At 36.9% G+C, this 22,080-nt stretch overlaps 1 long non-coding RNA gene and 1 pseudogene across 1 annotated transcript; one reads left to right on the plus strand and one right to left on the minus strand.

The window, feature by feature from the left end:
• The window catches only part of LOC133805607 (protein disulfide-isomerase 5-2-like), an 81,197-nt pseudogene that overhangs the window by 41,178 nt on the left and 17,939 nt on the right, over positions 1-22,080 (plus strand).
• LOC133804014 (uncharacterized) lies at positions 12,870-13,396 on the minus strand. Its single transcript, XR_009878269.1, has 3 exons — positions 13,350-13,396; positions 13,126-13,207; positions 12,870-12,940 (listed from the first exon to the last, which is right to left on the minus strand). It is a non-coding gene; the product is annotated as an uncharacterized LOC133804014 (long non-coding RNA).

Raw genomic sequence — 22,080 nt, forward strand, 5'->3', positions numbered from 1 at the left:
AAGGAAAATGGGGTATGACTTGTTGCTATTCGGTGGAAAGTTTTGTACGACTAGAGGACTTCAGGCAAATGTTCTGGCCATGCTCCCTTAGCTTCTTCAAGTATTTTCTTCAATGTATCTTTTAGCGTTTTGTTGATTGCCTCGACTTATCCATTTGCTTGGGGATGAGAGACTGAAGAAAAGCTTTTAATAATGTCGTGACGTCTGCAGAAATCTGTGAATAGATCACTGTTGAACTGGGTGCCATTATCTGAGACTATCTTTTTTGGCAATCCATAGCGACAGATGATGTTTTTGACCACGAATTCAAGCACTTTCTTTGTCGTTATGGTCGCGAGTGGCTCAGCTTCGGCCCATTTGGTGAAGTAGTCGACGACAACCATTGCGTACTTTACACCACCTTTCCCCGTGGGCAAAGATCCGATTAGATCTATTCCCCAAACCGCAAAGGGCCATGGACTCTGCATCTGCTTTAATTCATTGGGAGCTACTCGCAGGATCTTAGAAAACCTTTGGCACTTGTCACATTTTCGCACGAACTCCATGGAGTCTTCATTCATTGTTGGCCAGAAATATCCTTGCCTTAGGATCTTTTTTGACAAGCTTTGCCCCCTAGCGTGGTCCCCGCAAAAACCTTCGTGTACCTTCTTCATCAACTCTTTGGCTTTCTCCTTTGTAATACACCTGAGAAGTGGCAGTGAGTATCCCCTTCGGTACAGAATTCCATCGACTAGGATATACCTAGCAGCCTGCTGCTGAAGGGTCCTGGCTTTGTTTCTGTCCGCTGGTAGCACGCCGCTTGATAGATACTCTAAATATGGCACCATCCATGTATCCGCCATTTGGATGACTAGAGAGGTTTCTGTTGTTTGGATGCTGGGTGCGGGCAGTCGTTCGACTGGCACTATGTTCAGAGTATCAGCATCTTTTGCACTTGCCAACTTTTCCAAAGCGTCTGCATTGGAATTCTGATCACGAGGCACTTGCTGTAGATTGTATTTGTCAAATTGGGCTAAAAGATCCTTTGCTTTGTTCAGATAGGCGACCATTTTTAATCCTCGCGCTTGATACTCTCCCACCTTGAGCCTTGAGCCTCTCATTGAGAACCTCCTGCATCTCGTACATATCTTCTTAAGTGTCCCTGTCTTATCAGAAACTTAATCTCGTCCTTCAGCTGGTTACACTCGTTGGTGTCGTGCCCGTAGTCGTTATGATAACGACAGAACTTTGTCGAATCTCTCTTGGAGATATCCTTTCTTATAGGCGCGGGTCGTCTGTAGGGCACGCTCGAGTTGGTCGCTTGGAACACCTTGGCTCGGCTTTCGATAAGGGCGGTGTAATTGGTGAATTTTGGTTCATATCGATTATTTTTGGGGCGCTTACTCTCGGAGGTTGAGGGTTCGCCATTCGTCCGCTTTCCACCATTTTTACCGTTGCCATTCCAGTTACCATCGGGCTTAAACCTGTTGGCGGCTTTGGCGGGATCTTCCTTGGGTCCCTTGTCCTTTGCTGGTGACTTGCCTTCGTTGGCAATCGCGTCTTCGAGCTTGATGTACCGATCATCTCGATCTAAAAACTCTTGGGTAGTATTAACCCCATGCTTCCTGAGGCTACTCCAGAGAGGAGAATGGCGCCTAACCCCAGCGGTTAGGGCCATCATCTTGCCTTCATCGCCCACAGTCTTGGCTCCTGTTGCGGCTTGCATGAAGCGCTGAACATACTCCTTCAAAGGCTCCCTTTCTTTTTGGCGTATCTCGACTAGTTGGTTTGCCTCAGTGGGGTGCACACGAACCGCATAGAACTGTCTATAAAACTCTTTCACGAACATTTCCCAGGATATTATACTTGTAGGAGGGAACTTAAAGAACCACTCCTGAGCGGCATCAGAAAGGGTCGCTGGGAAGATCCTGTAGCGAGCTTCTTCAGAGACTTTCTGAATGTCCATTTGTATCTCAAATTTATTTACATGAGATACTGGGTCTCCGTACCCGTCAAAGTTTGGCGGGGTCGGCATCTTGAACTTGTTGGGGGTTTCTGCCACATCAATCCTTTGGATGAAAGGGGTACCTCTCCTCCAATCGTACTCGATATGCGATGTCTGCCCCCCGACTAGCTGCTGCACAGCCTGGTTCAGGGCATCGATTTGAGCTTGAACGGCTTCAGGAATTGCTGGGGCCTCTGGTGCCGGGGGAATGTACTCATCGTGCCTTTCTCGGCGGTCGTTGAGTACATCCCTCAAGTCGTCGTCTCTTCGCCGCAGCTCGCTGGCTCCGAGCCGGCTAAAGACGTTGTTTTGCTTGGGCTACCCCCCAACATTATGTCCTGCTTGCTGGTCTTCTCTAGGTGGTGGGCTTCTGCCTCCACCTCTCTCCTCGTTTCTCTGACGAGCATTCCCTCTGCTTGAGTCGGCCACATTGTAGCCATGGCCATCTCTGAACCTTGACTGGCTATGGTGGGACTGACTGTTTCCTCTGTTGCCTCCTTGGGCTGGAACTTCTCGAGCGTGAGGGGGAGGCCTGCGCTGGTCGGTGGGTCCCCGTGCATTATCATGCCGTGGAGGGCCCTTGACCGCAGAGCTTATCTTTGAATTCCATCTGTTGCCAGAAGGACGCTGCCCCCTGCTCGGTGGGTACGGCTCTTCACCCCCTTGACCAGCCTGGGACGCGGGGGATTGCCTCGGGGCTATTGCTCAGGCCTATTCTGCCTGGGACGCGGGGGATTGCCTCGACCAGCCTGGGATGGAGGCTGCGTCTCAGGGTCCCTAGGTGGGACATCATCCTGGGCATTGGTGGCTGCTCCGGCCTCTGAGGGCTTGTAGGCTGGAGCGGAGGGCTAGGATTGGGACTTCTCTGAGGTGGTCCACTCGGGGGTTGATCAGGCTGCGGGGCAGGTACAGCCTGATTCCTGGCCAATTGGAGGGCTGCTTCGAGGGCTGCCATGGCATCCCTCTGACGATGGTCCATCTCCGCCTGTCTCTCGCTCAGCTCTTGGCGCTGGCGCTCTATCTCTCTCTGCTATGACGCCATTATCTCAGGGGAACTCTCTTGATTGGCCTTGAGAGCGGCCAATTCATCTTGCAACACTCCCAATGTTGTCTTCAGGGCCTCAGAGTCTACTTCCTCCTCATCGAACTCCAAATAAGGTTCGTCTTCAGCCATGTTTGGTGGAGGAGGCTGGGATGGAGCGGCATCAGCTTGTCCAGTTTTCTTGGTAGTCTTTGCCGTTAGTTTTTTCTCGGATTCAAGTCTCTCAATGAAAGCACCAGAATGTTGACCCTGATTTTGGTCAACGACACGGAGTCTAGGAAACGACAAGAAAATGATATAGAGCTTGAAAATAATCTAATGGAAAGATAAAGAACACAATGATTTATAGTGGTTCGGCCCCAAGAGTTGGTAATGACCTACGTCCACTTGATACTATTATTAATATTGAACTCCCAAGGTGTGATCAAAGGACAAGGGTTCCTGAGTTTCGCGGACCTTTGAGGAATCAAGCAATACAGTGATGGATAATAGTATTATAATTCTCTCAGAAAAAAGAGATCGATCCCCTTCCTTGAGCTATTTCTTGTGTATTTATAGGCTCAGAAAGAGTTACATAAATTAGGAAATAATATCTATCCTTAATGATCGGATCTGCAAGTCATAATGAAGAGATATTCTCGGATCTCATCACAACTGTACAGATTTTTATGTAAATGAACTAACATATGATCAGCCTGGTCTTACACAAAACTTGATCTCGTCGTGTAGAAATAATGCTGGTCGATAGGCGAACCGTATCTCTGCTACGTGTCCGCCACGTGTCAAAAATCCTTGCGACGTCATCAGCAACTGATTTATGGATAAACAAATAATTAAAAGGAAGCTGACCTACGCAGGAAAAAATTATTTCGACATCACGAACCGTGGTTCGTGTGTCCCAGTTACAAATAAAAATAAATAAATAAATCACTGACAAGCAGGAGCAGTAGGAGGATCTCGCTGGATTGCTGGTCGACTGTAGTCCCAACATCCTCTTCGGCGCCTTCGATGCCAGTCGCCAAGGATATTTTAGGAGATTCCTGAGCTTTCTTTTCCTCTTCTAGGCGAGCAGCACACTTCGCCAGTTCTGCCTTCTTCACTTGCTCGGGGAGATAGTCAAAGTTCGCTTCTAGATTGTTCTTCCAGAACAAGTAGAAGCAGTTGAAAGTTTCTCCTTTGAACTTCTCCAGATTGCGAGCATTGGTTTCCTCGAGCAGTTTTGTTCGCTCCTCCAACTCAGCGGTTTTCTTTCGGCTGATCACAAGGTCATCTTGAAGTTTGGATGCTTCTTTGAAGTTAATCTCTGAAGCCTCCTTAAACTTCTCCTTGACCATAGTAATTATGACCACCGAGTCTTGGCATCTCTTCAACTCCTCACTCAGGTCGGCAACTCTAGCCTCGGCCCCCTTAAGCTCTTTGGCAACTCTGGCCTCGACCGCCTTCACCTCTTTGGCATGTTTGACCTCAGCCGCCTTGATCTCCTCGGTGTATCTGGCCTCGACCGCCTTGATCTCCTCAACAAATCTGGCCTCAGTCTCCTCGGCTCGGTTCCAGCTGTGTCCTATGGTGAGGATACCTTACGAATAGAAAAAGAAAAGTAAACCAGTCAGGAGCTATTAAAGAAAGTGTTGTTCGATTAAAGGAAAACGAAGAAACACGCTTACGCTGAGGACTTCAGATAGTCCGCGGCTGATGACCTGGTTGTTCAGTAGTGGAGGAAGATGCGAGAAGGCTTCTTGGTTGCGACAGTGCTTTGAAAGCCTTTGCAACTTCTCATAAGTAGCGTTGAAGGCGCTACTCAGCGAGTCATTGGCCTAGGGCCTCCTCACTGGTTCAGCGGGGGAGACTACTGCGAGGAGGATGAGGTGTCATATTCCTGGAAGGAATGAACACTGGGGGAGGCACTGAAGGATCCTCTATTCAGGCTTTTTTCTTAGAGAGATCACTGCTGCGCTCCCCTCGGTGTCTTTTGCTCGCCTTCTTTTTGGTCGCGGGAACTTCGACGTTGGTGTAGAAGGCTTCCTCAGAAGGCATGACTGCAAGATAAAAACAATCAATCAGACAATATAATTTAGAAGAGCAAGGAAATAAATAAAAAGGGACATTCTAAGTAATATACCCGAGCTATTACTACTGGTCGATACATTATTTATAAAACTACTGCTACACTCACTTTCTGGCTCGAAGAAGTTTGAATAAAAGTTACTGGTCATAAATTTAAAGTTGCCATCCCTATCAAATAAATGACAGGGTATAGGCAGGCTATCTAAGAGTGAGAAATCTATACCATTTTTGTCGGAGGACTCGAGTACAAGGTTAGTGTACTCCAGAAGTTTTTGCTTGCCTCTCCCGTGTTTGGCAGGGGCAGCAGCAACCCGAGGGTTGCTGGAGGGTTCTTGAATGGTCACTCCTGTAGCCCGCCGTCTCGGGGGTTGTGACACATCCTATTGCTGCTCGGGGATTTCCTCTCTAGTAGCATTCCCTGCGGTGGACTCCCTCACTTCCTGGTGAGGTGCCAAAAGGCCGACCAGCCTCAGATTGCTTTCTGTGACCAGCTCTTTGACGCTCTTCTCAATATTCATCATGCTAGCCAGGGTTGCGACCCTCATCTCCATCTCTGGAGTGGGGTCTGGTCGGTACCATGGACCTAGACACAACATCAATGTTCTAAGGTTGGTGAATAAAAATCTAGCAGAAAATAAATGACTAGTGATTGAGAAATTTACCTCCTCGGGTGAAGGCCAGGTTGTGGGGGACCAGGTCCGTTGTAAGGAAGTACTCCTGGAAGTACTTTCCTACGTTGGATTTGTAGGTGACGTCACTCAGGAATATGCGAGTAGATTCCTGGTGACAGAAATGGAAAAACCCTGTGTTGTTTTGGTTGGGGTTGGACTTAAGATCAAACCAGGTAGTTGATCTCATGCGGTGTAGGCACATGCCACTTCTTATGGTTGTAAAGGATATAGAGTGCTGATAGTACTCTATATCCGTTGGGAGTAATTTGGAAAGGGGCGACCTCGAAGTAATTGGCCACCCCTTGAAAAAATTCGTGCAGGGGCAAGATTGCCCCTGCCTCGATATGACACCTCGACTAGGCGTTGAAGGTGCCTCCCGGCATGTTTTCCCTTTGGTCGAGTGTAGGCTTGACTAAGGTGAACCCATGAAGACCGTACTTCTTGAGGTATCTTGTCATCGTCCTAGTTGATATGACACTAGGAGGCGTGACATACCAGTCAACTTCTGGTCGAGGGTCGTCGCGAAGCCGGGCTTTGGGTTGAATTTTTGGTGGTGGAACGTTTATAGGCTGAGGATCATTTGAAGGACCCTCATTGTCGGCTGCTGGTCAGTTAGAATGAGAATTTGTGGGTTTCTTTTTCCTATGAGCTATATGTTTAACACAACCCATGTGTGGCAGGCGAACTGGGAAGCTGGTCGTGGGGTTTTGTTGAGAAGATGGAATGTTAGAAAAAGGAAGTGTCGGTTGTTCTTGATCTTCAAACAGCAACGCGAGAAGATCGTCGTCTATTAGCCTCTCACCTTCCCACGGATCGTGCATGAATATCCGAGAAGAGCAAAAGGGAAATGAGAATCTACGACCAATAGATAGAACAAGGAGATATGTAAGGATAACGTTGCTCGTGTATAAAAGTTAAGCTTTTATATGACCCGCAACATCCTAGCATAAACAATAAAAACATGCGAGCAATTCAGAAAAACAGATCAAAAAGTGGAGGTGAAAAGTTTTTTGAGAAAACTTTTCGACTCCGGAAAAAGGCGTGAAACACCCAGTTTTTCCGAAAACAAAATTCGATTTTGGGCCCTAAAACTGCATTCTTATTTCCCACATTATTTTCTAATCCTCACCTAATGTTTCCACTACCTAAAATTCCTATTCTATCATGTTTTGGCATACAAACCCGATCATCCAAAAAATTTCTCAAGAGCATTCCGAACCCAAACCAGAGGACTTACAAGATTCATTCTAACTTGTACAACAGAGAAGACGAGTTCAAATACTTGTTGGGGTTTTATGCCCTAATTAAAACCCAAATTCTTTGTAATCTCATTTTATTATCAATAAAAGAATAGAAATCATTTTTTTGACTTGGTCAATCACTTTGCTCATATGTTTTATTTTCATGATTATTTGTTTAATATAAACTTCTATTAAATCCCGAGCATATAGCTAATCTTATTTATAGTGATGTCATCACAGTGGAATATAAATATGATTATATGTTCAAAATAAGTTAGTCCTAAGAATAGTCAGTGCACAGGATTTACACTGACTTGCCAATCTACGATATGATCTACTTACACATTACAGTGTTATGTTCTTTCCAGAACATTAGCAAAGTAGATAAGATCGGGTGTATTTGTTACATCAGACTGGACTGATATTGACAGTTGATAAGATAAGTAAACATACCGTTATTATCTATTCTAGTCATATCATATAGTTGACCATAGGTCAATTCACACTACAAGAAAAAACAGTATTCATAACACTTAAAAACTGCTAACCGGAAGTATTGATAACACTTTTGAAAACGCTAATGTAGCCCCTGTTATTAAAAGTCCTGTCTTTTCTATAACAGTATTTGAATGTTATGTTCGATGTTATCTTAAACTATTCAATAACACATTTTTAGTTGCTATAATATTCAAATAATAACATTTAGTTAGAGTATTTGGTTATAAATTTGACATTTAATCTTATACTTTTTGCCTAACACTTTTCAACTGTTACATTTGATTATTTTGATAGCATTTTTAGTTTGTTATATTATATAAATCATAACGATTTGTTACACTTATAGTAATAAAATTTTGTTACTTTAGTGTGGATAATATATTTTAAATTTTATTTTGATAAGTATACTTATAAGGTTTTTTTTTAATTAAAATATTTTCATTATTGTATTTTGATAAAAAAAAATCAAAATTAATCATAAAATGTAATTCTCAATAGATTGATAAACTATAAGTATTACATTGAACAATAACTAATTCAAACAATGAATGTGTCTACTTCATGAGATCTTAATTCTAACTTAAGTTTGAAAGCATAACATAATAAAGTTTTATAATCTTAAATATTTTTTACTTCAAAAATGAAAAACAGAAACATTACAAGATACACAAAAGTAAACAATGCATGAAACTTGCTCCATTCTTCAATTCATCATCCTTCGTGCACTTGTCTTTGTTGTGAGCATAAATAGCTATCACTCCCCCAAGCTAAAGATATCACTAAAATTTGAGGAACCTGCTGAAAAGTTTGATCAGAAATGAAAAGGACACTGTAAGCCCCTAATGGAAACTGAGAAAAATTCACAAGCTAAAGATCAAACGAACAATAGAACTTGTAATAACACGCTCAACCATACACAAAGTTAACAACGAAATGAAACACATGGAAGCAAGACAAGCACTCCATGGATCCAAAAGTAGGGAAATACTCCATTTAAGCAGTAGAAACCATACAATGTGAAAAATACTCCTTACCTAGATATTTACAATCTTGAAACACAAACAAACTCACACTCCCCCAAACAACCTATAATATAGTTGCCATAAAGTTTAAATAGCTATTAGTAATCTTCCCTATCTCATAAATACTCAACACAGTCCAAAAGAACTAAATCGCATCAACTAAACCAAACATACCAAATTCTTAATTAGAAACTTAGATCAAATACATTGATTTTGGCCAAATCTAGCAAACACTTTATAAATATATATATATATATTGATATAGTAATGATACATTGATTATGTGATACTAAATTGAAATATCCATAAAAAATACCTCACAGATATGTTCTTGCCTGGGTTCTTCCTTCCAGCAGAGGAGATACAGATGTGACTTGTGTGAGGAAGACAGAGCACCATGACTCGCACCGCTGTGACTCGTACCAACATGCTCCAACATGAGCACTGCAAGCCAGTACTCCAGGAATGTAGACCTACATATTCAGTGTCACCAAAGCCATGATCTTTAACATCACATTTCAACTACTCATTTCTCAAGAAAAAAGAAGTAAAACTCCTTATACAAATATTTCAATCAGATGTTTCCATAGAAATCCTGATGGACGCGTATACAAGAGTAGCAAGATGGACGCCTGATTAAATTAAACGGCATTGTTATAAAGAGGGGAAGAAAAGAAAAAGAGAATTGCATTCCAACAATAAAAAAAACAATTTTAACAAAACTACAATCCTTAATGCATATAGAACTAGAATATACTTGATTTCTAGTAAATACAGCCACTTCATAATCACATACATCATATACGATACAATTAGACTACATAGTCAAGAAAGTTTGAATTCAAGCCATTAAAAGTGCATTATATTCTTGATCAGATGATTTCATGGTAAAGAGAAGCTCTTGCTAAAGATTACATGCTCAGATAATCAGAAATTTCATCATATAAGAGATATTTTTATTTTGCCAAAGATAATGGAAGAAACAAAGATTGCCATATTTGTACAAAAATGTAAATATTTATAGGAATTAGGATAAACAATGGAGTAACAAAACATAGCATAAACAATGTCGACTAAAATCTCATCAGAATAATGCTTAAATCATATTAATATATCTAATTCAAAGTAAAAAGTACAACCTAAATAAACAGCATTACATAACATATATGTATATATATAATCCACATTGTATCAATATCTACAACCCATAACCTTCCCTGTAATACAGTTTAGATTTATGTCAATTATGAAGTGAAAATGTTGACCAATTATGAAGATAATAACAGCTCTAAACATATCCATATCATACCAAGTTGCATTGTACATGTCATAGAACTTGTCAAAGGCTTTATCAAAACAATAGTGGCAAACCAATACCATTAAACCAACAACTGCATCAAGATTAATTTACTAATACCATTAATATAAATTTATGAGGATAAGTTTATGTAGGAAAGAAAGGAGAATCATAATTACACTCACATTCATCCCAAAGGCACTCTGATCAGATGAACCTCTTCTATCCAAATCATCCTTTTCTGTTTTATCTTTCATTTAAGAGTCGCTGAAATCATTGCTCCCTCCAAAGCCTCGTGTCTCAGGAGATATGCCACGATGCAGAGGCAAAGGACTGGACATTCTTTAACCCTGGACTCACTACACAGAAGAGACTACTAAAAACAAGAAAATAATATATGGGATTAGAAAAGAAACTACTCAATTTGAACAAAAGCAGGATAGAGATTAAGAGAAACAGACTCAAATCCTACCCTTAAAAGTTTTACAAAAAAAAATAAAAAATAAGACCAACGTCATCAGCTTTCTCAAATAAAAAATAAAAAATAGGATGATGAATCTTGAACGATATATGATGAGATAGATATATTTATATACATATATTTAGAGAGAGAGAGAAAGAGACCATGTTCCATTTGTAAAAAAAAAAGAAATCAGGGCAATATGTTGCTGATTCCCCTGAAAGCAATATGTTCACATTAGATGCCATGTGATAAAAATAAATTATTTACCTTGATAAAAACATATCCTACCCACTAAAGAATAAATTTAAGAAGTTTTTGTAATTTTTTAAACTTCAAGGTGAATTGCATAATATAATCAAAACAGGAACAAATGTTATCATCTTTCTTAATTAATTATTATTTTTGTTGATGAAAATGAAAACTTCATCAATTGCTTTAACGAAAAATTGTTCAAATGAGGTTAGAAATGCCTAAAGAGTAGATACAAATCTTACACAAAGATGATCTATAATGATTAACCAAGTCAATTACAGAGGTAGAACACCAAAAAACTAACACCTATGAAGATAAACCAATAAATTTTCCCACAAACATATTCAATTCTCACCTTGTTTATCAAGGCACGAGCATCAGCTTTGAGCCCAGCACAGGCCAATGCAATGTGATCATCCAAATTCACAATCTTCCTCACCGTTCTACACAAAAACAACCAATAAGAGAAGATAATCTTCTTTTCATCAACATAAAATGACTCCAACACATGAGCATTGCCAACTCCCAGTTCTTATTTAACATAGACTCTAACTAGTTCAATCTCCATTTCTTATAAAACTACACAATCTAAAATAATCCAAATTTCAAGGCTCATGCCTCATGGGGTAAGGTATATAGCTAAATCTCTCTCTATTTCCTCTATCCCCAAAAACTAAACATAAATTCATACACCTGTTGGGCTTAATTGAGTATCAAAGTTTAGTAAGATTATGCAAAAAAAGAGCCAATTCCAAGATCAAATCAAACCCAATGAATTTCAATTTCCAGCAAAAGTACATTTAAAAAAAACACTACATTTCCTTTCTTTCTTACTCCAAATAAAACCCCTAAAATCATAATTTCACAAAAACTAGATCAACCCAAACCCCCATAAAATGCAAACCGTTTCGGCCCCATCAGACTTTACAAACATCTAAACATAAAACCCTAGTTCAAGTTCAAAATCTCACTCCACTCAAATAAAAAAAAAACGAGAAAATACCAAAATAAAACTCAGTTTGTATTTAGTTAAGTGTGCTCTGTAGAAGTGTTTTTTGAACAAACATAAATAAAACCCAACAATGAGAGAAGATAATGAATATGGAAATGTCTTGCTATATAAAAATGAGATACATATATTTTATATCCATAGATTTTATACGTTTGAAGAGATTTTACAATTACTTGCATGATAATTTGTTCACATTAGAGACCAAGTCTTGCTCACATTTGAAGATTGAGTGAACTTGAGCAAAAGCTTTCTTTTGATTTACATAATGGAAAAACTATACCAAATGCCCTTTTGTGCTATCACCTAGTCCATGAAGCTTTAATCTCTAACTAAACATATTATTAAAATAATAATAATAAATACAGAGTTCTTTGATATGACATGAACATTAACATAATCAGAAGAAAGGGCAATTAAGTATTAACAAGTAAAACATTTTATTAAAAAGAAAGCCAAAAAATAAATTCATATAAGATAGCATCTTCTTTTCAATAAATAATAAGCAAAACATGCTGGTACTGGAAAACAGATTCAGACTTTAGACACTCAGAAATTTGTATCTGAGAAATACCAAATTAAACAAGGATATCAGCATTTATGTCCAGTACAGAACTCAGTTAATTGGCATCATCTGGTTTGGGACAAACTGACTATAACGAGACATAGATTTCTGGTTTGGTAGATTTCTGGTTTGGTATGTCACCAATTTTTTTTAACGAATAAATTAATAATGTTAACATGGGTGTGCATACAAAAATAAACATAATCAGATGACAATATATCTTCTTAAACAGATTTTCTAGCCACTTTACATTGAGAACGAATTCAAGGGAGTGTAAGTATAATGAAATACCCATGAGCAACCTCAATATTCAAATCCCAAACCCCAAATCATATATGACTTTCACATAGATTATTTTTAATAGTTACATTATGAAGGTAAACCATGAATTAAAGTTAAAATGACGTTCAGAAAACGTAAAAATGAAAGAAAGAAAAGAACTGCCAGTAGAGAAGATAATTGAGTTTATCTCTCTCTCTCTCTCTATATATATATATACACACACACATATATATATATATAAATAAATAATCATGTTTAAAGTAGTGAAGTTATTTGAACATTAATAAAATGCAAATGCAAAAAATTACCAATTGTATATATCTGTCACATCTCCATATTCTACAGCATTCCATACAAAATGTAAACCAGCAAAAAATTAGTCAATATTAACACAAAGTGAGATTATTTCACAATTTATTTATACAATGGAAAAATCAATACACCTTCGATTTGTCGTTTAATAAAAGCTGCTCAAAATTCAACGAACAAAGGATCAGAAGGAGCAAGAAGGTAAGTACAACACCATCGTTTATCGCCATTTACAGTGTTCCTAATGAGAACAAGAGATAAAATTCTTAGCATTGCTTTGCTTTGACACAAAACACATGAAAAAAGAAAAAGGTTCACATAAGACATATCTAATGCATTGCATGAAGTTACAAGCTAGCATTATGAGAACATATGGAATCAATGACATGATTGCTCATTATTTATGGAAAAAGAACTGTAAAATACCAATCCCCAAGTCTAGTAATGTTAGCTGAAGGACGTATCTTCTGTAATGTTGCTGGAACATTTCCAGAGAATGATGGCAGAACTGAAAAAGATGAAGAGATCAAATGAATCAAGCCATGTCATCATAGTGAAAATTTGACCGGAACCTTCTTAATATTATAGAAATATATAAAGTAAAACTTCTATAAACATAGCATAATAGCCATTACAGAACTCAACATCACCTGGAGTCATGCCTAGCTCTAGCATCCGGGAAAGTATTTGTTTCTGCTGTGGGATAAGGCAGCCAAGTTCTACCTAGAAATTACTAAGGATATAGAGGAACCGGTGTAAGAATTGATTCGGCAGAATTTTTTTGACTTAAATTAATAGCCACTTATCATACCATGAAAACTTTTTGCCAAATGGATTCTTGACCTGTAAATGCTAAAGGCAGATTAATCCCCTGAAGGGCCATCCAATCTATTTCTTTCTCCCATCTTTCCCAATCCCACCAAACAAAGGAATCTGTAAAAGAAATATTACAACTTATAAAAATTATAGAAGAATCAAAAGAAGTGATAATGTGAAGTAATTCATATCAACCAAAGTTGAGAGCAACAACATTTTCATGCCAAGCTTTTGCAAGTGCACAATGAGTGGACTTTTCTCACTTCATAAGAACCTTGTCATCTTATGATAGACACGGAAACAACTTGAATCTACAAACCCCAAATCGTATCTGATTTTGGTATGTAGAATTTGGATTAGACTACTAAAGTATTGTAACACCCTGTAAATAATTAAAAAATAATGTACAAACTTGCAAAACAACCAATTTCCCCAAGAATTTTCTTGAGAAACAAAAGGAAATACAGAGATGGAAGATTGAGACCTGATGGAAGATAGACCAGTCGAGCCATGTCGTAGACCCACAGCCGCAAGCACCCTCGCACCCACGAGCGAGCCACGCCATAGACCCACGAGTCGAGCCTCCCTGTCATACGACCCAAGCCGCGGCCCCCATCACCTTGTTACACACCTGGAACAAATAGAGAGAAGGAAAGAAGGATTGAACGAGAGAGTAGCTAAGAGAGAAAGATAGAACGAGAGAGAGTTACTGAGTGTGAGAGAGGAGGCGTAAAGGGTTATTAGGATTCAACCTTAGAGATTAGGGTAAGGGATGAGTTGGAGATTAGAGAGAGTTACTGAGTTGGAGATTAGGAAGCTCCACTCTGGAGCGTGACTTCGTGAGGAGGAGAAAGAGCTCCACTCTGGAGCGTGTCTTTGTGAGGCTGAGAGACGGAGACAGAGACTTCGTGAGAGATGGAGGCTGAGAGAAATTTTTCGGGTAAGGATTAAAATTTGGGACTCAAAATTTTTTTTCATTAGGCGCCAAAATAAATATTCCGTGTGTTTTTAATCACCCCCATTATTAATAGCACTTCTAAATATATGCTATTTTTTAATGTAATATAGACTAAAAATTGTTGTAGTGTCAATCTCAATTCTGAGTGGTTAGTATTCTAACTGGATGTATTATTTGAGTTATTTGACTTGTTCGTTACCAGCTTACCCTACGGACTAGCCCATACTTACATCTTGGGAACTTGGTAGTATAATTGAGTGGGAGTGTTAATCATAGATATGAATAGCTTCTGATGAAGAAGTGAAACGATGGTTTCCTTTTAGTTTGGTTCAAGATGTTAAATGATAGAGATCTCATTTCAGTAATTAATTTAGTTTACTGAAATATCATTTACAAGGAACTAAGTGTTTTAAGGATAAAATACAATGAGGGGTCAAACGATATTTTAGTCCTATCTAATTGTAGACCGTCTATAGAGGATTGAGTGACAATTATGGTTGTAACAATGGATAATTAATAGCGTATCTATATTTGTTATAGAGCGTTCTATGAATTCAAGAGTACAATTCCAAGTCTATAGTGGAGTCACGAGGAATTAATAAGTTAATAAATTTATTTGTTAGATTTATGATAACTTATTGGAGCTTGATTTCATAGGCCCATGGTCCCCATTGTACCTTGGATAAAATTATCTAGATAGTCTCAATTAATTGATTTAATCATCAATTAGAATTATCAAAGTTGACCAGGTCAATTTTGGATAGTTTCACAGAGTTGTGTAATTTTGAGAAGAAAAGAGAAATTATGGCAGATTTATTAATTAAGATAAATTGGTATCTAAATTAATAAATAAATTTAAATCAAGGTTCAAATTATAAATAATTAATTTGATAAATGATTTAAATAATTATTTAATTAATTAAATCAATAGAAAATAATACAGGCCTTGATTTTAAGTCTAATGGGCTTACAATCAAATGAGAAATTTCACGGGCCTATAGCCCATGATAATTTTGACCTAGGGCTTCAAAATGGCTATTATTTTATTGAGTTTTTAATTAAATTAAATGGCCTAATTGAGTCTATAAAAGGAGTGCTTAGAGAGAAGTCAAAATATAAGTTTGATAAGTCACAAGTCATATTTTCGGATAGTTTTAGATAGATTCTCTCTAAACACAAGTCCTTTTCTAAGCCTCTTTGTTATTTTCTCTTCTTCTCTCTATATCTATCTCATGTGTTGAGAATTGCCCACACTAGTCTAGGTGGTTCTAAGGATACATTGGAAGATTGTGAAGAAAATAGAAGATCGGTTCAGTTTCTTGATAATACTCTGTGACAGAGAGGATGCAAGAGTTAGAGAAACTGAAGGAAGGACTCTTTAATTCTGATGCGTATACTGTAAGTATTCTATTCTTTGTTTCTCTTTGAATTCAATTTTAGAAACATGTTTTAAGCTATCTCATATTAATTTGTTTAATATTAGATATACATGAAAATAAATAAAGATCCTGTATAAGCCAATCCAACAACTGGCCTCAGAGCCTTTGGTAATATTTATTTTCATGCATGAACATGTTTAAAATTGGATTATTTGATATGCTTGAATAATTGGATGGTTTTCATGTTTTTATGAAGCATATTGATTTTATGTGAATTTTAGCAATTTTTAGGTTATTTTGTTGTGTTTTCTATGCTATTAATTTTTATATATGCTTTATTTTGTGTAAATCATGTTAAAAAATTAATTAGAACATGGTTTTGGTTTGAAAAATTGCTCAAAATTTTTTTTGAAAAAATTTGGCCTGGCTCCCATGCACGCGCGCGCTCGCCCACGCACACCAGCCACTAGCACGATGAACAGTACCCGTGAACAGTACCACATGTACTATTCATCCATTTAAAAAAATTTTAATAAAATTTGTAGAAATAAATTATTTATAATCAAAACCAAAAATATTTTTGTTGTTTTATCATTTAATTTTTTTTTAAAAATAAGATATTTTTGTTAGTTGAGATTTAAATAATTAGATATTTTCTACAAACATTCAAATTCAAATTTAAAAATAGACTAACAACTTAATTTTAAATCTTTTAATATATTAAAATATTAGAATTATGATATCAGATATTTAAGATATTTTCATTTAAATTCTTGATTTTTTTTATTAAATTTTTATTTGAAAATATAAATATATTTTTTATTCTGTAGTTTTTAATATTTAAATTATTTGAAATTTGAATATTGTTAGTTAGATATTTTTATGGATATTTGAATTTGTTTAACTATTTTGAGATATTTTAGGGTTGTTATAACTATTTATATATTTTTTATATGATTAAAATATTAGCTAATAATTGTAACAACACAAGATATTTTTGGAAAATAGTTAAGATATTGATTTTAAAATTTAAAATCGGTTAAATTTTGAAAAATATCATTTTTTTTTCAGCCAATTAACAAAATATATTTTTTTAATAAATGGGATTTAAATTAACTTTGGTTAATTGTTGATAAATCCTATTTAAATTAAATTAATATATATTTTTTATCAAATTAACCTAAAACCAAGTTGATTGTTGATAAATGAAATTTAAATTAACTATTGTTAATTGTTGATAAATTTCATTTAAATTGACTTATTTTTTTTTTGTAAAAATTTAATTAATTTGAATTTTTTTGATAAATTCTAGATAATTAATTGTGGTATTTTTGTAAATGAAATTAATTGTGGTATTTTTGCAAATGAAATTAATTGTGGTATTTTTGCATAAATTCATAGAATTGCTCATATAGTAACATGATTAGGCCCATCCCATTATAACATGTATGTTTGCACTATATGTGGTATTTTTGCAATTGGGCTTAGATGCATATAGTGGCCCGTATGTTTGTTAGATATATTGTATTTTGCCAAATAAAATATTCATAAAATGATAGGTTTTATTTGGGCCCATTAGAAAATGTAAAGTTTAAATTCCTCTCTTGTGGGTGATTCCACTTATGAAGGCCCATTTGCTTTGCATGACTATAGTGAGCCTAATCAATTAATAACACTTAATAAAATGAATGTTTAAATTCCTGTCTTTTGGACCTTGTATGGAAGATGGGGGGCCTTTGTAGTGGGAACGACATACTGGACCCAACCTTCCTCCATACAAGCCCAATTGTTAAGGCCCATTTACCTGAGTTGGACTTAATTGTATAGGTTCATTATATTAGTTAAACCTAAATATTGGTTAGCAACAAATTAATTCTAAATTAATTGAATTTGTTTCAATGTGACACTTTAGAATTAATAGGAAATTATAGGACTTTGGTTTTAAAATTTTTAATCTGTTTAATTTTTTTTTGGAAAACCATAGTCATTAATTTTCTAAAAATAAATAATAAAAATACTAATTTGATTTTATAATGAGCTTATTTTAATGATATTATTCGATCCTCACCGTTGGTTTAACATAGTCAATAGTTTAATGGGGCCTCGAGTCGCTTTGATTCGTCCCCCTACGGAAGGTGTTCATTAGTTATTTTGACAAGGTTAGATTTCGAAAGATAGATAATTATAGGTCAAATTCTACTAGACTCACCCCTACGGTGACAACTAGGACTAAATCTATGATTATTGAAACCGTGGGTCTAGCTCATAAAATAAGAGATTTTCTTTTCTTATTTTGATTGAATAGTAGGTTGTTAATAATGGTGTCCCTTATTAAATGAGTTTACAACTCTATTTAACTAGTGGTATTTTTTTATTCTCGCCAACCAGGACAAGGATATCATAGATTAGTTAAAAACCTAAAGAAATAGAGATATGATTGTTTTTGGTATTTTTTCTCATATCTTACATATTTTGGTATATGTTGTGCTATTTCTTGAAATTTGTGTGAATAGAAGTTTTATTGAGCAAATGTGATTGGTTTCTATTTTATTGGTAATTTGTAGTTTTGAGTTAAGTAGTGTCTGTGTCTACTCCCATCCTTTCTCAACTTTTGATGGAGAAACTCACTGGAGTAAACTTCCTTAATTGGAAGCAGAATATCAACATAGAGTTGATTGGTGACAACTCTGAATTTGTCATTATTGAGGAATCCCCAGAACGAGCACCATGTCCGCACGTTAGTGATGGCACCATCAATGCTCATGATGGTACCGTAAATGCTTGGATAGCACCGTGTCTGCACGTTCGTGATGGCATCGTGTCTGCACGTTCATGCTCAACTCAATCCTAATCAGATGAGTGATTTTACATTGGTGGTTTCGTTAACCATAAGGAGTGACTGACAAGCAAGTCACCACAGGGCTTAGCACCCACAGCCATGCGAATGATGATCATTATAATCATACAGAGCTTATAGCCCTGAATAGATGAGTGAATATCACTTTTGAGGTTCTATTTAACCATAATGAGTGACTGACAAACAATTCACTACGGGGCTCAATACCCATAGCCATGTGACGAAACAGTCACCTAAGCTTTCTGACAATGGCTCTAATCAGATGAGTGATAAACGAACAAGTTACTACGGGGCTCGGCACCCACAGTCATGTGACGAAGTAGTCACCTGGGCTCAACACCCATAGCCACGTGACTAAACAATTACTGGGGCTCTCTGGCCCTGGCTCTAAGTAACTAGCCTTAGGCAAGACAAGCGCTTTTAGTTTTCATCGAACTTGAGGTCGGTCCGGCATTATTGCTCATTTGAGTCATTCAATGTAGATGTCGATTAGATCTAATCTTTATCGGCTTGCGTTAAACATGCTAAGACCATTCTTGACATTTTAGTCAATGCCATGTGACCAGTGCTCAGTATTACTGCCAAACTTGACAAGTACGTAACAACTTCACAGTTAATACTGATACCATTGCCAATTCTGACTAGTTAGTCAGTGCCACGCACAAGTAAGCAATGCTACCATGCATATATCATTTGTCAAATATCCAAATGTAGGGCATTCAACATGCTTACTTAACAATTGCTAGCATAATTATGATCATGCACAAACACAGAGACTCAAGCTCTGATCAATCTCATATTTAACATTCATGGCATGCCCTAATCACATGTTTCTCGTGCATCACATGCATCACATACTGGATGCAGTTTTCTTACCTCTCGTTCGAGCGAGAAATAGCAATTGAACGACCCTTGAGAACGATCAATCCTTTGATCCCCTTAGCAGTCACCTAGTCATAACCAAATATGGGATTCCATCAATAAAATCAATAATAAAGGTTCCCAGACCAAGACCTAGCCTCCGGGACATCAAATCCCACTAAATCGGGTAGTAGGAATGATACCGAGGCCTAAGGTTTGAGTTCCCATGCTGAAAACATCATTCTGGCAAAAAATGTTCTTAAGGGCCGCGGCCTTACATTCACCATGCCGCGGCCCGCCTCCCAAACAGAGGCGCCAGCCTCAAGCTCCTGCACCCTATGCCGCGGCATTACCTCCCAAGCGCCGCGACATTGCCTCCCCATCAGCCAAAATCCCCTGTTTTCTCCCATCAAAACCTCATTTTCCCCCTCTTTTAATCCTTCCAAAACTTACTCAAACATCTCCAAATCCAAACCAAGCATCCCCACAACACAATCAACATTCCCACAACAAAACCCAAACTTTGAACCACCAAAAACCACACCAATTACTCAATTCTATAATCAAAAGTTCTAACTCAAAACTAACTTCAAAACAGAGTAAAAACCAGAAATTTCGGGCCTGTTTGGCTTTGTTTTCTGTTTTCAAAGTTGTGTTCTCAGAATTGATAACAGAAAATAGTTTTTTTAGATTTCAAAAAACAAGAGTGTTTGGTTAATGTTTTCTAAAAACAATTTTTTAGTTTTTTTAAAATCTTAAATAAAAAATTAACAAATATATTTACAAAGATAAAAATCTTTTAAAATTTTGTAATAAATAATGAGATAAAATAATTTGAAAGAAAAAATGATGAAAAATAAGGAGTGAGAAAGTAAGGAGAGAAACTTTGAAAAAATAGAAATTGAGAAGAGAAAAGTTGATCGATGCAAGAAAAAATTAGAGAGAATGTGATGAGAAAGAAAGTGAAGAGAGAGAAGTGAGTAGAGAGAGAGGAAATAGCGAGAGAGAAAAAATGATGAGAGAGAAAATAAGGAATTATTAAGTGATGAGAGAGAAAGTGAGGATATAGTAAATTGTGCAAGAGAAAATAAGGAGATAGAAAATGATGAAAGAGAAAATAGCAAGAGAGAAAGTGAAGAGAGAAAATGTAAGGAGAGAGAAAGTGATGAGAGAGAAAATAAGGAAAGAGAAAGTGATGAGAGAGAAAGTGATGTGAGAGAAAGTGAAGAGTGAGAAACTAATGAGAGAGAAAATGATGTGACAATAAATTATGTTAGATAATAATACTTAAAAAAGTTATGTGAGAAAAAAAAAATAGGCAAATTTTTTTTGAGAACAACAAAAAACAACTTTTTGTTGTTCTCAAAATTTTCTGTTTTTTATAACTTTGTTTTTAAAAATTGTTTTCTGAAAACAACGCCAAACACCCCAACTTGTTTTCAAAAAACAGTTTTAGCTTTTAAAAACAAAAAATAGTTTTTTAGTTAAGGAGCCAAACACCTTCTTCATGGCTGAATCTTACCTCAAGCTCAAGATAAAACCCTCTTCAATGGCTAAACACAAGCCTAGAACCTCAAGCCTTGATTCCCACACTTGAATCCTAAAACTTAGCTTCAAAATCTCAAAGGGAATGAAGAGGAAAATGTTGGACGGATGAAGAGGAAGAAGGTGAAGGCGATGCTCTGTTTTGCTACAACCCTCTTAGTTTATATCTATCCTTAGGGTGAAAATACCTAAATGCCCCTAGGCTTATCTTCTTTCCTTAACAGCCCCCAAGGGCAAAATAATCCTTTCCTGCCTATCTCGTTAATCATAATTAACATCCTCCAATTCCCATTATTCTCAATATTCTCAAATGCTAATAAATCACATCCCATTACCCTTTAATTCCCGGCAATGTTATAATCACCAAATTACCCCGAGACTCACCCCGAGCCCCGAAACCAACCCCGTTATGACCAGTCCGATAACTTGCATTCTGTGATCGTCTCATGCCGAATGGCTCGAACAATTCTACATATAATGTGGTATTAATCATAATTCACCCACATGCATGAAAATACACAATTACGCCCTCAACGGGCCAAATTACCAAAATGTCCTTATAATTAAAAATGGACCCATATGCATGCATTTATCATCATATTATAATATAATTCACATAAACATGCATATAATTATTTAATGGCATAATAAATCATTTATGGCCCTCCCGGCCTCCTAATCAAGGTCCTAAACCTTATTAGGAAATTTGGGGCATTACAGTATTAGCCGTCGAAATATTTTTGGGAAACTGTAACGGTCATGATTGTTCCTTTTTCGAAAATGTGCTGACAGATGTGACAGGTTTGACGAAACGCTAGTCGAGTAAGTTTATTATATGCTTGTCGCAGTAAATTAAACTTGGGGGGAAAATGTTTACCTAAAAAATATTTTCCTGATGATGTGGCAAAATAAATATGCACGTGGGGTGCACATGACTATTCAAGTGGGTACGTTCTATTCGACCA

Source organism: Humulus lupulus, chromosome X (assembly GCF_963169125.1).
Source record: "Humulus lupulus chromosome X, drHumLupu1.1, whole genome shotgun sequence".
Taxonomy (NCBI): domain Eukaryota; kingdom Viridiplantae; phylum Streptophyta; class Magnoliopsida; order Rosales; family Cannabaceae; genus Humulus; species Humulus lupulus.